This window comes from Gorilla gorilla, chromosome 1 (genome assembly GCF_029281585.2).
Source record: "Gorilla gorilla gorilla isolate KB3781 chromosome 1, NHGRI_mGorGor1-v2.1_pri, whole genome shotgun sequence".
NCBI lineage: Eukaryota > Metazoa > Chordata > Mammalia > Primates > Hominidae > Gorilla > Gorilla gorilla.
Window position 1 is genome coordinate 114,966,337 of NC_073224.2, and position 14,835 is coordinate 114,981,171.

A 14,835-nucleotide genomic window follows, 5' to 3' on the forward strand; every position below is an offset into this window, starting at 1 on the left:
TGGATTAAAAAAATGTGGCACATATACACCATGGAATACTATGCATCCAAAATAAAACGGATGAGTTCATTTCCTTTGCAGGGACATGGATGAAGCTGGAAACCATCATTCTCAGCAAACTAACACAGGAACAGAAACTGAAACACCGCATGTTCTCACACATAAGTGGGAGTTGAACAGTAAGAACACGTGGACACAGTGAGGGGAACATCATACACCAGGGCCCGTCAGGGGGTGGGGGGCTAGGGGAGGGATAGCATTAGGAGAAATACCTAATGTAGATGACGGGTTGATGGGTGCAGCAAACCACCATGGCACGTGTATACCTATGTATACATTCTGCACATGTATCCCAGAACTTAAAGTGTATTAAAAAAAAGAAGTCTTTTAGAATTAGCTACAGCTAATGGATAAAGAAAAACTTGGAGAAGTTGAGCAATACAATAAAATTTGGTTTAAGAGATAATATGTAGAACTTAACGTGCCTTAAAAAAGAATATACATCTTTTTTATATACCATGAGACATTTATAAAAATTGATTATGTAATTGACTCCAGAGGAAGCCATAAACTTTAAAAAACAGAGAGCAAAAAGGAGCAGAAAGGGAGGGGGGGAGGAGAAAGGGCTAATAAATATGTAAACAGTCACTATGCTTCATTTGCAGTCAAGGATGCACATTAAAGTAACAATGTACACTTCTTACCATTAAACTGACAAAATTTAGAGTGACAAAATCTACTGTTGACAGTGATAGGCTGCTTTCATACCTTTTTGGTAGAAATATGAGGTATTACAGCCTTTTTAAAAAGCCACCTGACAATATTTGTTAAAATTTAAACTACACATACCCTTCTACCACATGTTCCCAATTCTGGAACTCTATCACATAGATATAAAAGCAGAAGTATGTAAATGATATGCTTACACAGATGTATTAACAGCTGATTTTCGTTACTAAATACCAGAATGACCATACCATTTGTTTACAGATGGTAAACAATTGTCCTATTTGAACTAGCAAAACCTCTGGTTGGTTGAGTTCCGTGTCATACTGCTTACTGTTATTTTTAGTATCACTCCAGTATGTAATGGATATGTATGTCTATGTAGGTATGAGTGTATGGTTTGTAGTGGCAAAAAAATAAAACCTCAGACAAGTTAAATGTTCACTAACAGAGGAAAAATGGTTAAATAAATGGTACATCCATATTACATAAAACATTTTGTAGCCGTTTAGGAGTTTCATTGTGATGGATAAAAATAAGATAAAGTTGTAGCAGAAAGTGCTAGTTGCCAGCATGATATCTATTCTTCCTCAGTATGAAACAAGACGCTGTTTGTTAGTGTGTGTGTGTAATGTATCCAGTTAAACAATGACACATTCCAGCTATGTTTGCTGCTAGCAGTGGCCATGTCACTAGGTTATAGCTAATGATAGGTAGGTGAAAATTGTTGGGTGGGCTTTATGAGAAATAGCTTGCAGATTGTAAAGCGTCTTCTGCTTCTGGCCATGAGGAAGTAATTGAGTCCAGAATTACGCTTCCACTATAGACTATTAGAAAACTGGACCAATAAAACAAACAAACAACAAGGAAAAAAACGTTTTTAAGCATTGGAAAATGGAAAGCTCAGAACTATAACACCTGAAAGAAGTGAAATAAACAAAGTGAGCCTTAGGCACCAAAGCTTTACTCTCACAGACAATTTTTGGACTGTGGCACCAGGAGGGAACCCAGACAAATCATGACAAACTGTTGAGTTAAGTAAAAGAGAGACCACAGTTCAAGGGAGCTTGGATTTTGGCATAGAGTAACCAAGAGGAGGGAGAAAGAGAGGAAGACTTCCAGATATATGTATAGTTGTCTCTATATTGTCCTATTGAACTAGCAAAACTTCTGGTTGGTTGAGTTCTGTGTCATACTGCTTACTGTTATTTTTAATATCACTCCAGTATGTAATGGAAATCTGTGAATGGTAGGGTAAACCTCCATGAGGCTGGGCAAGAACAGCTTCTTGGAGAAAAAAAAAACAAAAAACAAAAAAAAAAAACAGCTGCTAGGAAGAAGACAAAAATATTCCTAGAGATCACACTGAGCTAGAGATTATTATAGTTCCCAGAGCAGCCAGACTGGAAAGATAGACCACATTGAGTACACAGAGCATTTAGTAGAGAACCCAGAAAGGCCATGCCTTGGAAGTGGGGCCAAGTTAGCCCTAGAATAAAGAAGACTATAGACTTATCCTGAAAAACTTAAAAACAAGTTTCAAAAGAATAAAACAACACAAGTAATTTAACTGCTAGAGAGAACAACCTCCAACAATCTTTTACTTTTTAATGCAAAAAAAAAAAAAAAAAAAAAAATCCAGCAACCAGCCATGTATAATTTACAATGTCCAGCTTCTAACAAAAAGTGTTAAACATTGGGCAGAAAAATAAGGCCCATAACCTGGTGTATTAGTCCGTTTTCACACTGCTGATAAAGACATACCCGAGACTGGGCAATTTACAAAAGAAAGAGGTTTACTGGACCTACAGTCTCACTTGGCTTGGGAGGCCTCACAATCATGGTGGAAGGTGAAAGGCACATCTCACATGGTAACAGTCAAGAGAAGAGCGCTTGTGCAGGGTAACTCCCGTTTTTAAAACCATCAGATCTCGTTAGACTTATTCACTATCACGAGAACAGCACAGGAAAGACCCACCCCCATGATTCAATTGAATCACCAGGATCCTCCTATGACACGTGGGAATTGTAAGAGTTACAATTCAAGATGAGATGTGGATAGGGACACAGCCAAACCATATCACCTGGAGAACATTCAGACAATAGAAACAGACTCAGAAATGAAAAAGATGATAGAACTAGTAGATAAGGATGTTAAAACAGATTCTATAAATACGTGCATATGTTCAAAAATGCAAAATAAACATGAACATAATGAGATAAATGGAAGATATAAATATGGACACAGTAGAACTCCTAGAGGTGACATATAAAACACCAGGATAAAACATTTACTGGATAGGACTAATGGCAGGTCAGAGACTGTAGAAGAAAATATTAAACTTAAAGACTTGGCAACAGAATATATACAAAATGCATCAAAGAGAAAAAGAACACTGATAAAGTCTCAGTCACTTGTGGGGCTATTAAAGCACATGGTATATACATATTTGGTGTCTCAGAAAGAGATGAGACAGACTGGGGCAGAAAAATAATGGCTCAACAGTTTCTAATTTTTTTGAAAGCTATAAATACAGAGAATAAAAAATCTCAATGATCTTCAAGAAAGAGACACATAATACACACACAGCCCAAACCACTCCAAAGCATACAACAATCAAGTTATTGAAAACTAGAAAACTGGTTGACTAAAAAAAGATACTTTACATATATCGGAACAACTAGAAAAAGACATTGCACACACATAGGAAAAAGATTAGTATGGATTTCTTATAAGAAATTACTTAAAGCTAAAAACAATGGGACAGTGACTTTTAAGTACCGATAACAAAACAGAACCCCCTGAAAAACAAAAACAAAAACAAAAACAAAACAAAAAACCTTGTCTATCCACAATTTTCTATCCAGTGAAATTATCCCTCAGAAATGAATACTAAGGTGGGGGCCAAGATGGCCAACTAGAAGCAGCAGTGATCAGAGGCTCCCATCGAAAGAACCATAATAGCATGTGAATCCTGCACCACCAACCAAGGTATCCAGGATCTCTCACCAGAACTGACTAGGCAGCTGGTGTCATCCATGGAGAGGAAGGAAGAGCAGTGTGGTATGACTGCACACCCGAGAGCCACACGGAGCAGGGGAAACCCCACTCCCCAAGCCAGGGGAGGCAGTGAGAGTGCTACCCAGCTGAGGAAACTGTGCTTTTTCCATGGAACTGTGCAATCCATGGATTGGAAGATCCCACTCACGATCCCACGCCACTGGGGCCTAGGGTCCCAACCTCAGAGCTGTGCAGATTCTCAACAGCCTCTCAGCTTGAATCTGCTTAAGGCTGCCAAGTTACAGGGGAGAGGGGTGACCAGCACCACAGCTGCAGCTGCCTGCTGTCTACACCATTTGAGCTCCTTGGGGAAGGGGCAGCAGCCAGCACTGGGACTCATAACTGCTTATCACACTAAGCTCCCTGGGCAGGAGAAGGGCGGCATCCATCTCTATAGCTCCAGGCTGCATTTTTCCACTGCTGGAGCCAATGAGGTGGGACAACTTGGTCACAAGAGGTGTCTCCCACAGCCCAACACACTGGCTGTGGCAGACTGGCCAGACTGCCTCTTTAGGCCTGGGTGGGGCCCCCATGCAGGAACTCTTAACAACTCCAGCCAGAGGCTCCGGGACAGGACCCTGATCTCCCTGGGCCTGACCCTTTTGGGGTAGGGGTGGCCGTAGTATCTGCCGACCAGCAGACTTAGCCTTTCCTCCTGGTAGTTGTGAGTAATTGGAGCAGCCCAGATGAGTGGGTTTCCTCCAGCGAAGCACACCCTCTCCACCAAGGGACAAAGTGCTTCATTAAACAGGTCCTGTTCCCTGTGCCACGCAACGAGGTGAGACCCTCAAAAAGGGGTTGTCAGACATCCTATACAGGAGTGATACTACTGGCATCAGGTTGGTGCCCCTTGAAGTCAGAGATCCCAGAATAAGGAGCAGGCACTTACCTTTGCTGTTCTCCAGCCTTCTTGAGTGACATCTGCAGGCATAGGAGCGAACCAGAGGAATACGGCCTGAAGTGAAACCCCAGCAAACTGCAGCAGCCCTACAGAAGAGGGACCTGACTATTGAAAGAAAAACAAACAAAAAGCAACAAAAGCATCAACAACAAAAAAAGTCCCCACAAAAACGCCATCCAAGAGTCAGCAGCCTCAAAGATCGAAACTAGACAAACTCATGGTGATAAGAAAAAAATCAATGAAAAAATGTTGAAAACCCAAAAGGCCAAAGTGCCCCTTCTTCAAATGATCGCAACGCCTCTCTAGCAAGGGCACAGAATTGGACAGAGGATGAGATGGAAGAATTGACAGAAGTAGGCTTCAGAAGATGAGTAATAAAAAAAACTTCTGCTGAGCTAAAGGATGATGATCTAAGCCAGTGCAAAGAAGCTAAGAACCTTTATAAAAGATTAGAGGAGCTAACTAGATTAACCAGTTTAAAGAGGAACATAAATGACGTGATGCAGCTGAAAAACACAGCATGAGAACTTCATGAAGCATACACAAGAATCAATAGCCAAATTGACCAAGTGGAAGAAAGGATACCAGAGTTTGAAGACCACCTTGCTGAAGTAAGGCATGCAGACAAGATTAGAGAAAAAAGAGTGAAAAGGAGCACACAAAGCCTCCAAGAAATATGGGACTATGTAAAAAGACCAAACCTATGATTGATTGGAGTACCTGAAGGAGACGGGGAGAATGGAAACAAGCTGGAAAACACCTCAGGATATTATCCAGGAGAACTTCCCCAACCTAGCAAGACAGGCCAGCATGCAAATTCAGGAAATATAAAGAACACCACTAAGATACTCCATGAGAAGATCAACCCCAAGACACATAATTGTCAGATTTACCAAGGTGAAATGAAGGAAAAAATGTTAAGGCCAGCCAGAGAAAAAGGTCAGGTCACCTACAAAGGGAAGCCCATCAGACTAACAGCAGACCTTTCAGCGGAAACCCTACAAGCCAGAAGAGATTGGGAGCCAATATCACACATTCTTAAAGAAAAGAATTTCCAACTCAGAGTTTCATAGCGGGCCAAACTAAGCCTCATAAGTGAAGGAGAAATAAAATCCTTTCCAGAGAAGCAAATGCTGAGGGATTTTGTCACCACCAGGCCTGCCTTGCAGGAGCTCCTGAAGGAGACACTAAATATGGAAAGGAAAAACTGGTACCAACCACTGCAAAAAACACATCAAAACAAAAATACCAATGACACTATGAAGAAACTGCATCAACTAGTGTGCAAAATAAGGAGCTAGCATCATGATGACAGTATCAAATTCACACATAACAAAACTAACCTTGGCCAGGAGCAGTGGCTCATGCCTGTAATCCCAGCACTTTGGGAGGCCAAGGCAGGTGGATCACCTGAGGTCAGGAGTGCGAGACCAGCTGGGCCAACATGGTGAAAGCCCCGTCTCTACTAAAAATACAAAAATTAGCTGGGTATGGTGGCAGGCACCTCTAATCCCAGCTACTCAGGAGGCTTAGGCAGGAGAATCACTTGAATCCAGGGGGTGGAGGTTACAGTCAGCCGAGATCATGCCATTGCACTCCAGCCTGCACAACAAGAGTGAAACCTTGTCCAAAAAAAAAAAAAAAAAAACCTTAAATGCAAATGGGCTAAATGCTCCAATTAAAAGACAAAGACTGGCAAATTCGATAAGGAGTCAAGACCCATTGATCGGTGTGCTGTATTTAGGAGACCCATCTCACGTGCAAAGACACACATTGGCACAAAATAAAAGGATGGGGGAAAATTTACTAACCAAATGGAAAGCAGAAAATAAAAATAAAAAATAAAAAAAGGAGGGGTTGCAATCCTAGTCTCTGACAAAACAGACTTTAAACCAACAAAGATCAGAAAAGACAAAGAAGGCAGTCCCAGCCACCAGCCCCAGACAGTGGAATCCTTGGGCTCCTGAGCTTCAGGATGATTCATGCTGAGATGGACCCTGAAGAAGCACTTTGTTGGCAATCCTACTAATAGTGACTTTGAGTTGAAGACAGCTGAGCTCCCACCCCTAAAAAATAGAGAGGTCCTGCTTGAAGCTTTGTTCCTCACTGGGGACCCTTACATGAGAGTGGCAGCCAAAAGACTGAAGGAAGGTGATACAATGATGGGGCAGCAAGTGGCCAGATTTGTGGAAAGTAAAAACGCAGCCTTACCAACAGAAACTATTGTACTGGCTCCTTCAGGCTGGACAGTACACTCCATTGCTGATGGAAAAGATCTGGAAAACCTGCCAACAGAATGGCCCGACACAGTACCACTGTCTCTGGCTCTGGGGACAGTTAGCATGACAGGCCTCACTGCCTACTTTGGCCTACTTGACATCTGTGGTGTGAAAGGTGGAGAAACAGTGATGGTTAATGCAGCAGCTGGAGCTGTGGGCTCTGTTTTGGGGCAGATTACAAAGCTCAAGGGCTGCAAAGTGGTTGGAGCAGTAGGGTCTGACGAAAAGACTGCCTGCCTTAAAAAGCTTGGATCTGATGTCTTTAACTACAAGACAGTAGAGTCTTTGAAGAAACTTTGAAGAAAGCCTCTCCTGATGGTTACAGTTGTTATTTTGATAATGTAAGTGGATGGTTTTCAAACACTGTTATCTCCCAGATGAAGAAATTTGGAAGAATTGCCATATGTGGAGCTATCTCTATATATATAACATATACATATCTACATATAACACCTGTAATCCCAGTACTTTGGGAGACTGAGGCAGGTGGATCACCTGAGGTCAGGAGTTTGAGACCAGCCTGGCCAACATGGTGAAAACCCCGTCTCTACTAAAAATACAAAAATTAGCCGGATGTGGTGGTACCAGCCCACTTCCCCCAGGCCCAATCCCAGAGATTCTTAGATGTATCAGGAGCTTCACATGGAAGGGTTCATCGTGACCTGCTGGCCAGGAGATGCCCACCAAAAAGCTCTAAAGGACTTGCTGAAATGGGTCTCAGAGGGTCAAATCCAGTACCAGGAATATATCATTGAAGGATATGAAAACATGCCAGCTGCATTTATGGGAATGCTGAAAGGAGATAATTTGGGGAAAACAATAGTGAAAGCGTGAAAAAAAAGACACATGGAATCTGAATGCCATTTAGGTGATTACTTAATTTGTTTTTCACCATTTAGCAAAAATGTGTACTACTTTAAATGTCTAAGAAATAGTACTTGTAACGGGTTTGACCTACCTAATAAAATTCATTTAACTGGTATGTAATTAGTGATGGAGGATGAAAATTTCACAGCCAACAACAACCAGCCACCTCACTGTTCACTACAGCTTCTTCTGAGTTGTGGTAGAAAATAATGGCTTTCGAGTTTGAAAGTTTATCAAACACTGCATGTTCTCACTCATAAGTGAAAGCTGTACAATGAGAAAACATGGACACGGGGAAGGGAACAACACATACTGGGGCCTATAGGGGGTGGGAGGAAGGAGAGCATCAGAATAAATAGCTAATGCTGTGGGGCTTAATATCTAGGTAATGGGTTGATAGGTGCAGCAAACCACCATGGTGTACGTTTACCTATGAAACAAACCTACACATTCTGCACATGCATCCCCGAACGTGAAATAAAATAAAAATTAAAAAAAAAAGAAAGAAAAAGAAGGGCACTACATAATGGTAAAGGGATCAATTCAACAAGAAAAGCTAACTGTCCTAAATATACATGAACCCAATACAGGAGCACCCAGATTCATAAAACAAGTTCTTAGAGACCTACAAAGAGACTTAGACTCTCACACAATAATAGTGGGAGAATTTAACACTCCACTGTCGATATTAGACAGATCAATGTGACAGAAAATTAACAAGGATATTCAGGACTTGAACTCAGCTCTGGATCAAGTGAACCTAATAGACGTCTACAGAACTCTCCACCCCAAATCAACAGAATATACATTCTTCTCAGCACCACATAGCACTTACTCTAAAACAGACCACATAATTTAGAAGTAAAACACTCCTCAGCAAATGGAAAAGAACTGAAATCATAACAAAACTATCTTAGAATATAGTACAATCTAATTAGAACTCAGGATTAAGAAATTCACTCGAAACCACAAAATTACATGCAACTTGAACAACCTTCTCCTGAGTGACTCCTGGGTATATAACGAAATTAAGGTAGAAATCCAGAAGTTCTTTGAAACCAATGAGAACAAAGAGACAATGTACCGGAATCTCTAGAATTCTAACAGCTACAGCACTGTTAAGAGGGAGATTTATAGCACTAAATGCCCATATCAGAAAGCTAGAAATCTCAAATTCACAACCTAATTTCATCATTAAAAGAGCTAGAGAAACAAGAGCAAATTAGTTTAAAAACTAGGAGAATACAAGAAATAACTAACATCAGAGCACAAATGAAGGAGATAGAAACACGAAAAACCCTCCAAAAAAATCAATGAATCCAGGATCTGGGTTTTTTGTTTTTTGTTTTTGTTTTTTTTTTTTTTGAGGTGATGGATACTTTATTTATCCTAATGTGATTATTACACCTTGCATGCCTGTATCAAAGTATCTCACATACCCCATCAATATACGTAGCTGCTATGCACCCACAAAATTAAAAATTTAAAAAGAAAATAAGCACTTTTGTGTAGCAGACACTATCAGAAAGTGAAAAGACAACCTATTAAATGAAAGAACATTTTCTTTTCTTTTTTTTTATTATTATTATACTTTAAGTTTTAGGGTACATGTGCACAATGTGCAGGTTAGATACATATGTATACATGTGCCATGCTGGTGCACTGCACCCACTAACTCGTCATCTAGCATTAGTTATATCTCCTAAAGCTATCCCTCCCCCTCCCCCCACCCCACAACAGTCCCCAGAGTGTGATGTTCCCCTTCCTGCATCCATGTGTTCTCACTGTTCAATTCCCACCTATGAGTGAGAATATGCGGTGTTTGGTTTTTTGTTCTTGCGGTAGTTTACTGAGAATGATGATTTCCAGTTTCATCCATGTCCCTACAAATGACATGAACTCTTCATTTTTTATGGCTGCATAGTATTCCATGGTGTATATGTGCCACATTTTCTTAATCCAGTCTATCATTGTTGGACATTTGAGTTGGTTCCAAGTCTTTGCTATTGTGAATAGTGCGGCAATAAACATACGTGTGCATGTGTCTCTATAGCAGCATAATTTATAGTCATTTGGGTATATACCCAGTAATGGGATGGCTGGGTCAAATGGTATTTCTAGTTCTAGATCCCTGAGGAATTGCCACACTGACTTCCACAATGGTTGAACTAGTTTACAGTCCCACCAACAGTGTAAAAGTTTTCCTATTTCTCCACATCCTCTCCAGCACCTGTTGTTTCCTGACTTTTTAATGATCGCCACTCTAACTGGTGTGAGATGGTATCTCACTGCGGTTTTGATTTGCATTTCTCTGATGGCCAGTGATGATGAGCATTTTTTCATGTGTTTTTTGGCTGCATAAATGTCTTCTTTTGAGAAGTGTCTGTTCATGTCCTTCGCCCACTTTTTGATGGGGTTGTTTGTTTTTTTCTTGTAAATTTGTTTGAGTTCATTGTAGATTCTGGATATTAGCCCTTTGTCAGATGAGTAGGTTGTGAAAATTTTCTCCCATTTTTTAGGTTGCCTGTTCACTCTGATGGTAGTTTCTTTTGCTGTGCAGAAGCTCTTTAGTTTAATTAGATCCCATTTGTCAATTTTGTCTTTTGTTGCCATTGCTTTTGGTGTTTTAGACATGAAGTCCTTGCCCATGCCTATGTCCTGAATGGTAAAGCCTAGGTTTTCTTCTAGGGTTTTTATGGTGTTAGCTCTAACGTTTAAGTCTTTAATCCATCTTGAATTGATTTTTGTATAAGGTGTAAGGAAGGGATCCAGTTTCAGCTTTCTACATATGGCTAGCCAGTTTTCCCAGCACCATTTATTAAATAGGGAATCCTTTCCCCATTTCTTGTTTTTCTCAGGTTTGTCAAAGATCAGATAGTTGTAGATATGCGGCGTTATTTCTGAGGGCTCTGTTCTGTTCCATTGATCTATATCTCTGTTTTGGTACCAGTACCATGCTGTTTTGGTTACTGTAGCCTTGTAGTATAGTTTGAAGTCAGGTAGTGTGATGCCTCCAGCTTTGTTCTTTTGGCTTGGGATTGACTTGGTGATGCAGGCTCTTTTTTGGTTCCATATGAACTTTAAAGTAGTTTTTTCCAATTCTGTGAAGAAAGTCATTGGTAGCTTGATGGGGATGGCATTGAATCTATAAATTACCTTGGGCAGTATGGCCATTTTCACGATATTGATTCTTCCTACCCATGAGCATGGAATGTTCTTCCATTTGTTTGTATCCTCTTTTATTTCCTTGAGCAGTGGTTTGTAGTTCTCTTTGAAGAGGTCCTTCACATCCCTTGTAAGTTGGATTCCTAGGTATTTTATTCTCTTTGAAGCAATTGTGAATGGGAGTTCACTCATGATTTGGCTCTCTGTTTGTCTGTTGTTGGTGTATAAGAATGCTTCTGATTTTTGTACATTGATTTTGTATCCTGAGACTTTGCTGAAGTTGCTTATCAGCTTAAGGAGATTTTGGGCTGAGACAATGGGGTTTTCTAGATATACAATCATGTCGTCTGCATACAGGGACAATTTGACTTCCTCTTTTCCTAATTGAATGCCCTTTATTTCCTTCTCCTGCCTAATTGCCCTGCCCAGAACTTCCAACACTATGTTGAATAGGAGTGGTGAGAGAGGGCATCCCTGTCTTGTGCCAGTTTTCAAAGGGAATGCTTCCAGTTTTTGCCCATTCAGTATGATATTGGCTGTGGGTTTGTCATAGATAGCTCTTATTATTTTGAAATATGTCCCATCAATACCTAATTTACTGAGAGTTTTTAGCATGAAGCATTGTTGAATTTTGTCAAAGGCCTTTTCTGCATCTATTGAGATAATCATGTGGTTTTTGTCTTTGGTTCTGTTTATATGCTGGATTACATTTATTGATTTGAGTATATTGAACCAGCCTTGAATCCCAGGGATGAAGCCCACTTGATCATGGTGGATAAGCTTTTTGATGTGCTGCTGGATTCAGTTTGCCAGTATTTTATTGAGGATTTTTGTATCAATGTTTATCAAGGATATTGGTCTAAAATTCTCTTTTTTGGTTGTGTCTCTGCCCGGCTTTGGTATCAGGATGATGCTGGCCTCATAAAATGAGTTAGGGAGGATTCCCTCTTTTTCTATTGATTGGAATAGTTTCAAAAGGAATGGTACCGGTTCCTCCTTGTACCTCTGGTAGAATTCGGCTGTGAATCCATCTGGTCCTGGACTCTTTTTGGTTGGTAAGCTATTGATTATTGCCACAATTTCAGAGCGTGTTATTGGTCTAGTCAGAGGTTCAACTTCTTCCTGGTTTAGTCTTGGGAGAATGTATGTGTCAAGGAATTTACCCATTTCTTCTAGATTTTCTAGTTTATTTGTGTAGAGGTGTTTGTAGTATTCTCTGATGTTAGTTTGTATTTCTGTGGGATCGGTGTTGATATCCCCTTTATCATTTTTTATTGCATCTATTTGATTCTTCTCTTTTTTTCTTTATTAGTCTTGCTAGCAGTTTATCAATTTTGTTGATCCTTTCAAAAAACCAGCTCCTGGATTCACTAATTTATTGAAGGGTTTTTTGTGTCTCTATTTCCTTCAGTTCTGCTCTGATTTTAGTTATTTCTTGCCTTCTGCTAGCTTTTGAATGTGTTTGCTCTTGCTTTTCTAGTTCTTTTAATTGTGATGTTAGGTGTCAATTTTGGATCTTTCCTGCTTTCTCTTGTGGGCATTTAGTGCTATAAATTTCTCTCTACACACTGCTTTGAATGCATCCCAGAGATTCTGGTATGTTGTGTCTTTGTTCTTGTTGGTTTCAAAGAACATCTTTATTTCTGCCTTCATTTCGTTATGTACCCAGTAGTCATTCAGGAGCAGGTTTTTCAGTTTCCATGTAGTTGAGTGGTTTTGAGTGAGATTCTTAATGCTGAGTTCTAGTTTGATTGCACTGTGGTCTGAGAGATAGTTTGTTATAATTTCTGTTCTTTTACATTTGCTGAGGAGAGCTTTACTTCCAACTATGTGGTCAATTTTGGAATCGGTGTGGTGTGGTGCTAAAAAAATGTATATTCTGTTGATTTGGGGTGGAGAGTTCTGTAGATGTCTATTAGGTCCGCTTGGTGCAGAGCTGACTTCAATTCCTGGATATCCTTGTTGACGTTCTGTCTCGTTGATCTGTCTAATGTTGACAATGGGGTGTTAAAGTCTCCCATTATTAATGTGTGGGAGTCTAAGTCTCTTTGTAGGTCACTCAGGACTTGCTTTATGAATCTGGATGCTCCTGTATTGGGTGCATATATATTTAGGATAGTTAGCTCTTCTTGTTGAATTGATCCCTTTACCATTATGTAATGGCCTTCTTTGTCTCTTTTGATCTTTGTTGGTTTAAAGTCTGTTTTATCAGAGACTAGGATTGCAACCCCTGCCTTTTTTTGTTTTCCATTTGCTTGGTAGATCTTCCTCCATCCTTTTATTTTTAGCCTATGTGTGTCTCTGCACATGAGATGGGTTTCCTGAATACAGCACACTGATGGGTCTTGACTCTTTATCCAATTTTCCATTCTGTGTCTTTTAATTGGAGCATTTAGTCCATTTACATTTAAAGTTAATATTGTTATGTGTGAATTTGATCCTGTCATTATGTTGTTAGCTGGTTATTTTGCTCGCTAGTTGATGCAGTTTCTTCCTAGTCTCGATGGTCTTTACATTTTGGCATGTTTTTGTAGTGGCTGGTACCGGTTGTTCCTTTCCATGTTTAGCGCTTCCTTCAGGAGCTCTTTTTGTGCAGGCCTGGTGGTGACAAAATCTCTCAGCATTTGCTTGTCTGTAAAGTATTTTATTTCTCCTTCACTTATGAAGCTTAGTTTGGCTGGATATGAAATTCTGGGTTGAAAATTCTTTTTTTTAAGAACGTTGAATATTGGCCCCCGCTCTCTTGTGGCTTGTAGAGTTTCTGCCGAGAGATCCGCTGTTAGTCTGATGGGCTTCCCTTTGAGGGTAACCCGACCTTTCTCTCTGGCTGCCCTTAACATTTTTTCCTTCATTTCAACTTTGGTGAATCTGACAATTATGTGTCTTGGAGTTGCTCTTCTCAAGGAGTATCTTTGTGGCGTTCTCTATATTTCCTGAATCTGAACGTTGGCCTGCCTTGCTAGATTGGGGAAGTTCTCCTGGATAATATCCTGCAGAGTGTTTTCCAACTTGGTTCCATTCTCCCTGTCACTTTCAGGTACACCAATCAGATGTAGATTTGGTCTTTTCACATAGTCCCATATTTCTTGGAGGCTTTGCTCGTTTCTTTTCATTCTTTTTTCTCTAAACTTCCCTTCTTGCTTCATTTCATTCATTTCATCTTCCATCGCTGATACCCTTTCTTCCAGTTGATCGCATCGGCTCCTGAGGCTTCTGCATTCTTCACGTAGTTCTCGAGCCTTGGTTTTCAGCTCCATCAGCTCCTTTAAGCACTTCTCTGTATTGGTTATTCTAGTTATACATTCTTCTAAATTTTTTTCAAAGTTTTCAACTTCTTTGCCTTTGGTTTGAATGTCCTCCCATAGCTCGGAGTAATTTGATTGAAGCCGCCTTCTCTCAACTCGTCAAAGTCATTCTCCGTCCAGCTTTGTTCCGTTGCTAGTGAGGAACTGCATTCCTTTGGAGGAGGAGAGGCGTTCTGCTTTTTAGAGTTTCCAGTTTTTCTGCTCTGTTTTTCCCCATCTTTGTGGTTTTATCTACTTTTGGTCTTTGATGATGGTGATGTACAGATGGGTTTTTGGTGTGGATGTCCTTTCTGTTTGTTAGTTTTCCTTCTAACAGACAGGACCCTCAGCTGCAGGTCTGTTGGAGTACCCGGACGGCCGTGTGAGGTGTCAGTCTGCCCCTGCTGGTGGGTGCCTCCCAGTTAGGCTGCTCGGGGGTCAGGGGTCAGGGACCCACTTGAGGAAGCAGTCTGCCTGTTCTCAGATCTCCAGCTGCGTGCTGGGAGAACCACTGCTCTCTTCAAAGCTGTCAGACAGGAACATTTAAGTCTG

The 14,835-nt window shown here is 40.5% G+C and overlaps 1 pseudogene; it reads left to right on the forward strand.

The window, feature by feature from the left end:
- The first annotated feature begins 6,469 nt into the window (after nt 1–6,469).
- LOC101123910 (prostaglandin reductase 1-like) lies at nt 6,470–7,851 on the forward strand (annotated as a pseudogene).
- The last annotated feature ends 6,984 nt before the right edge of the window (nt 7,852–14,835 follow it).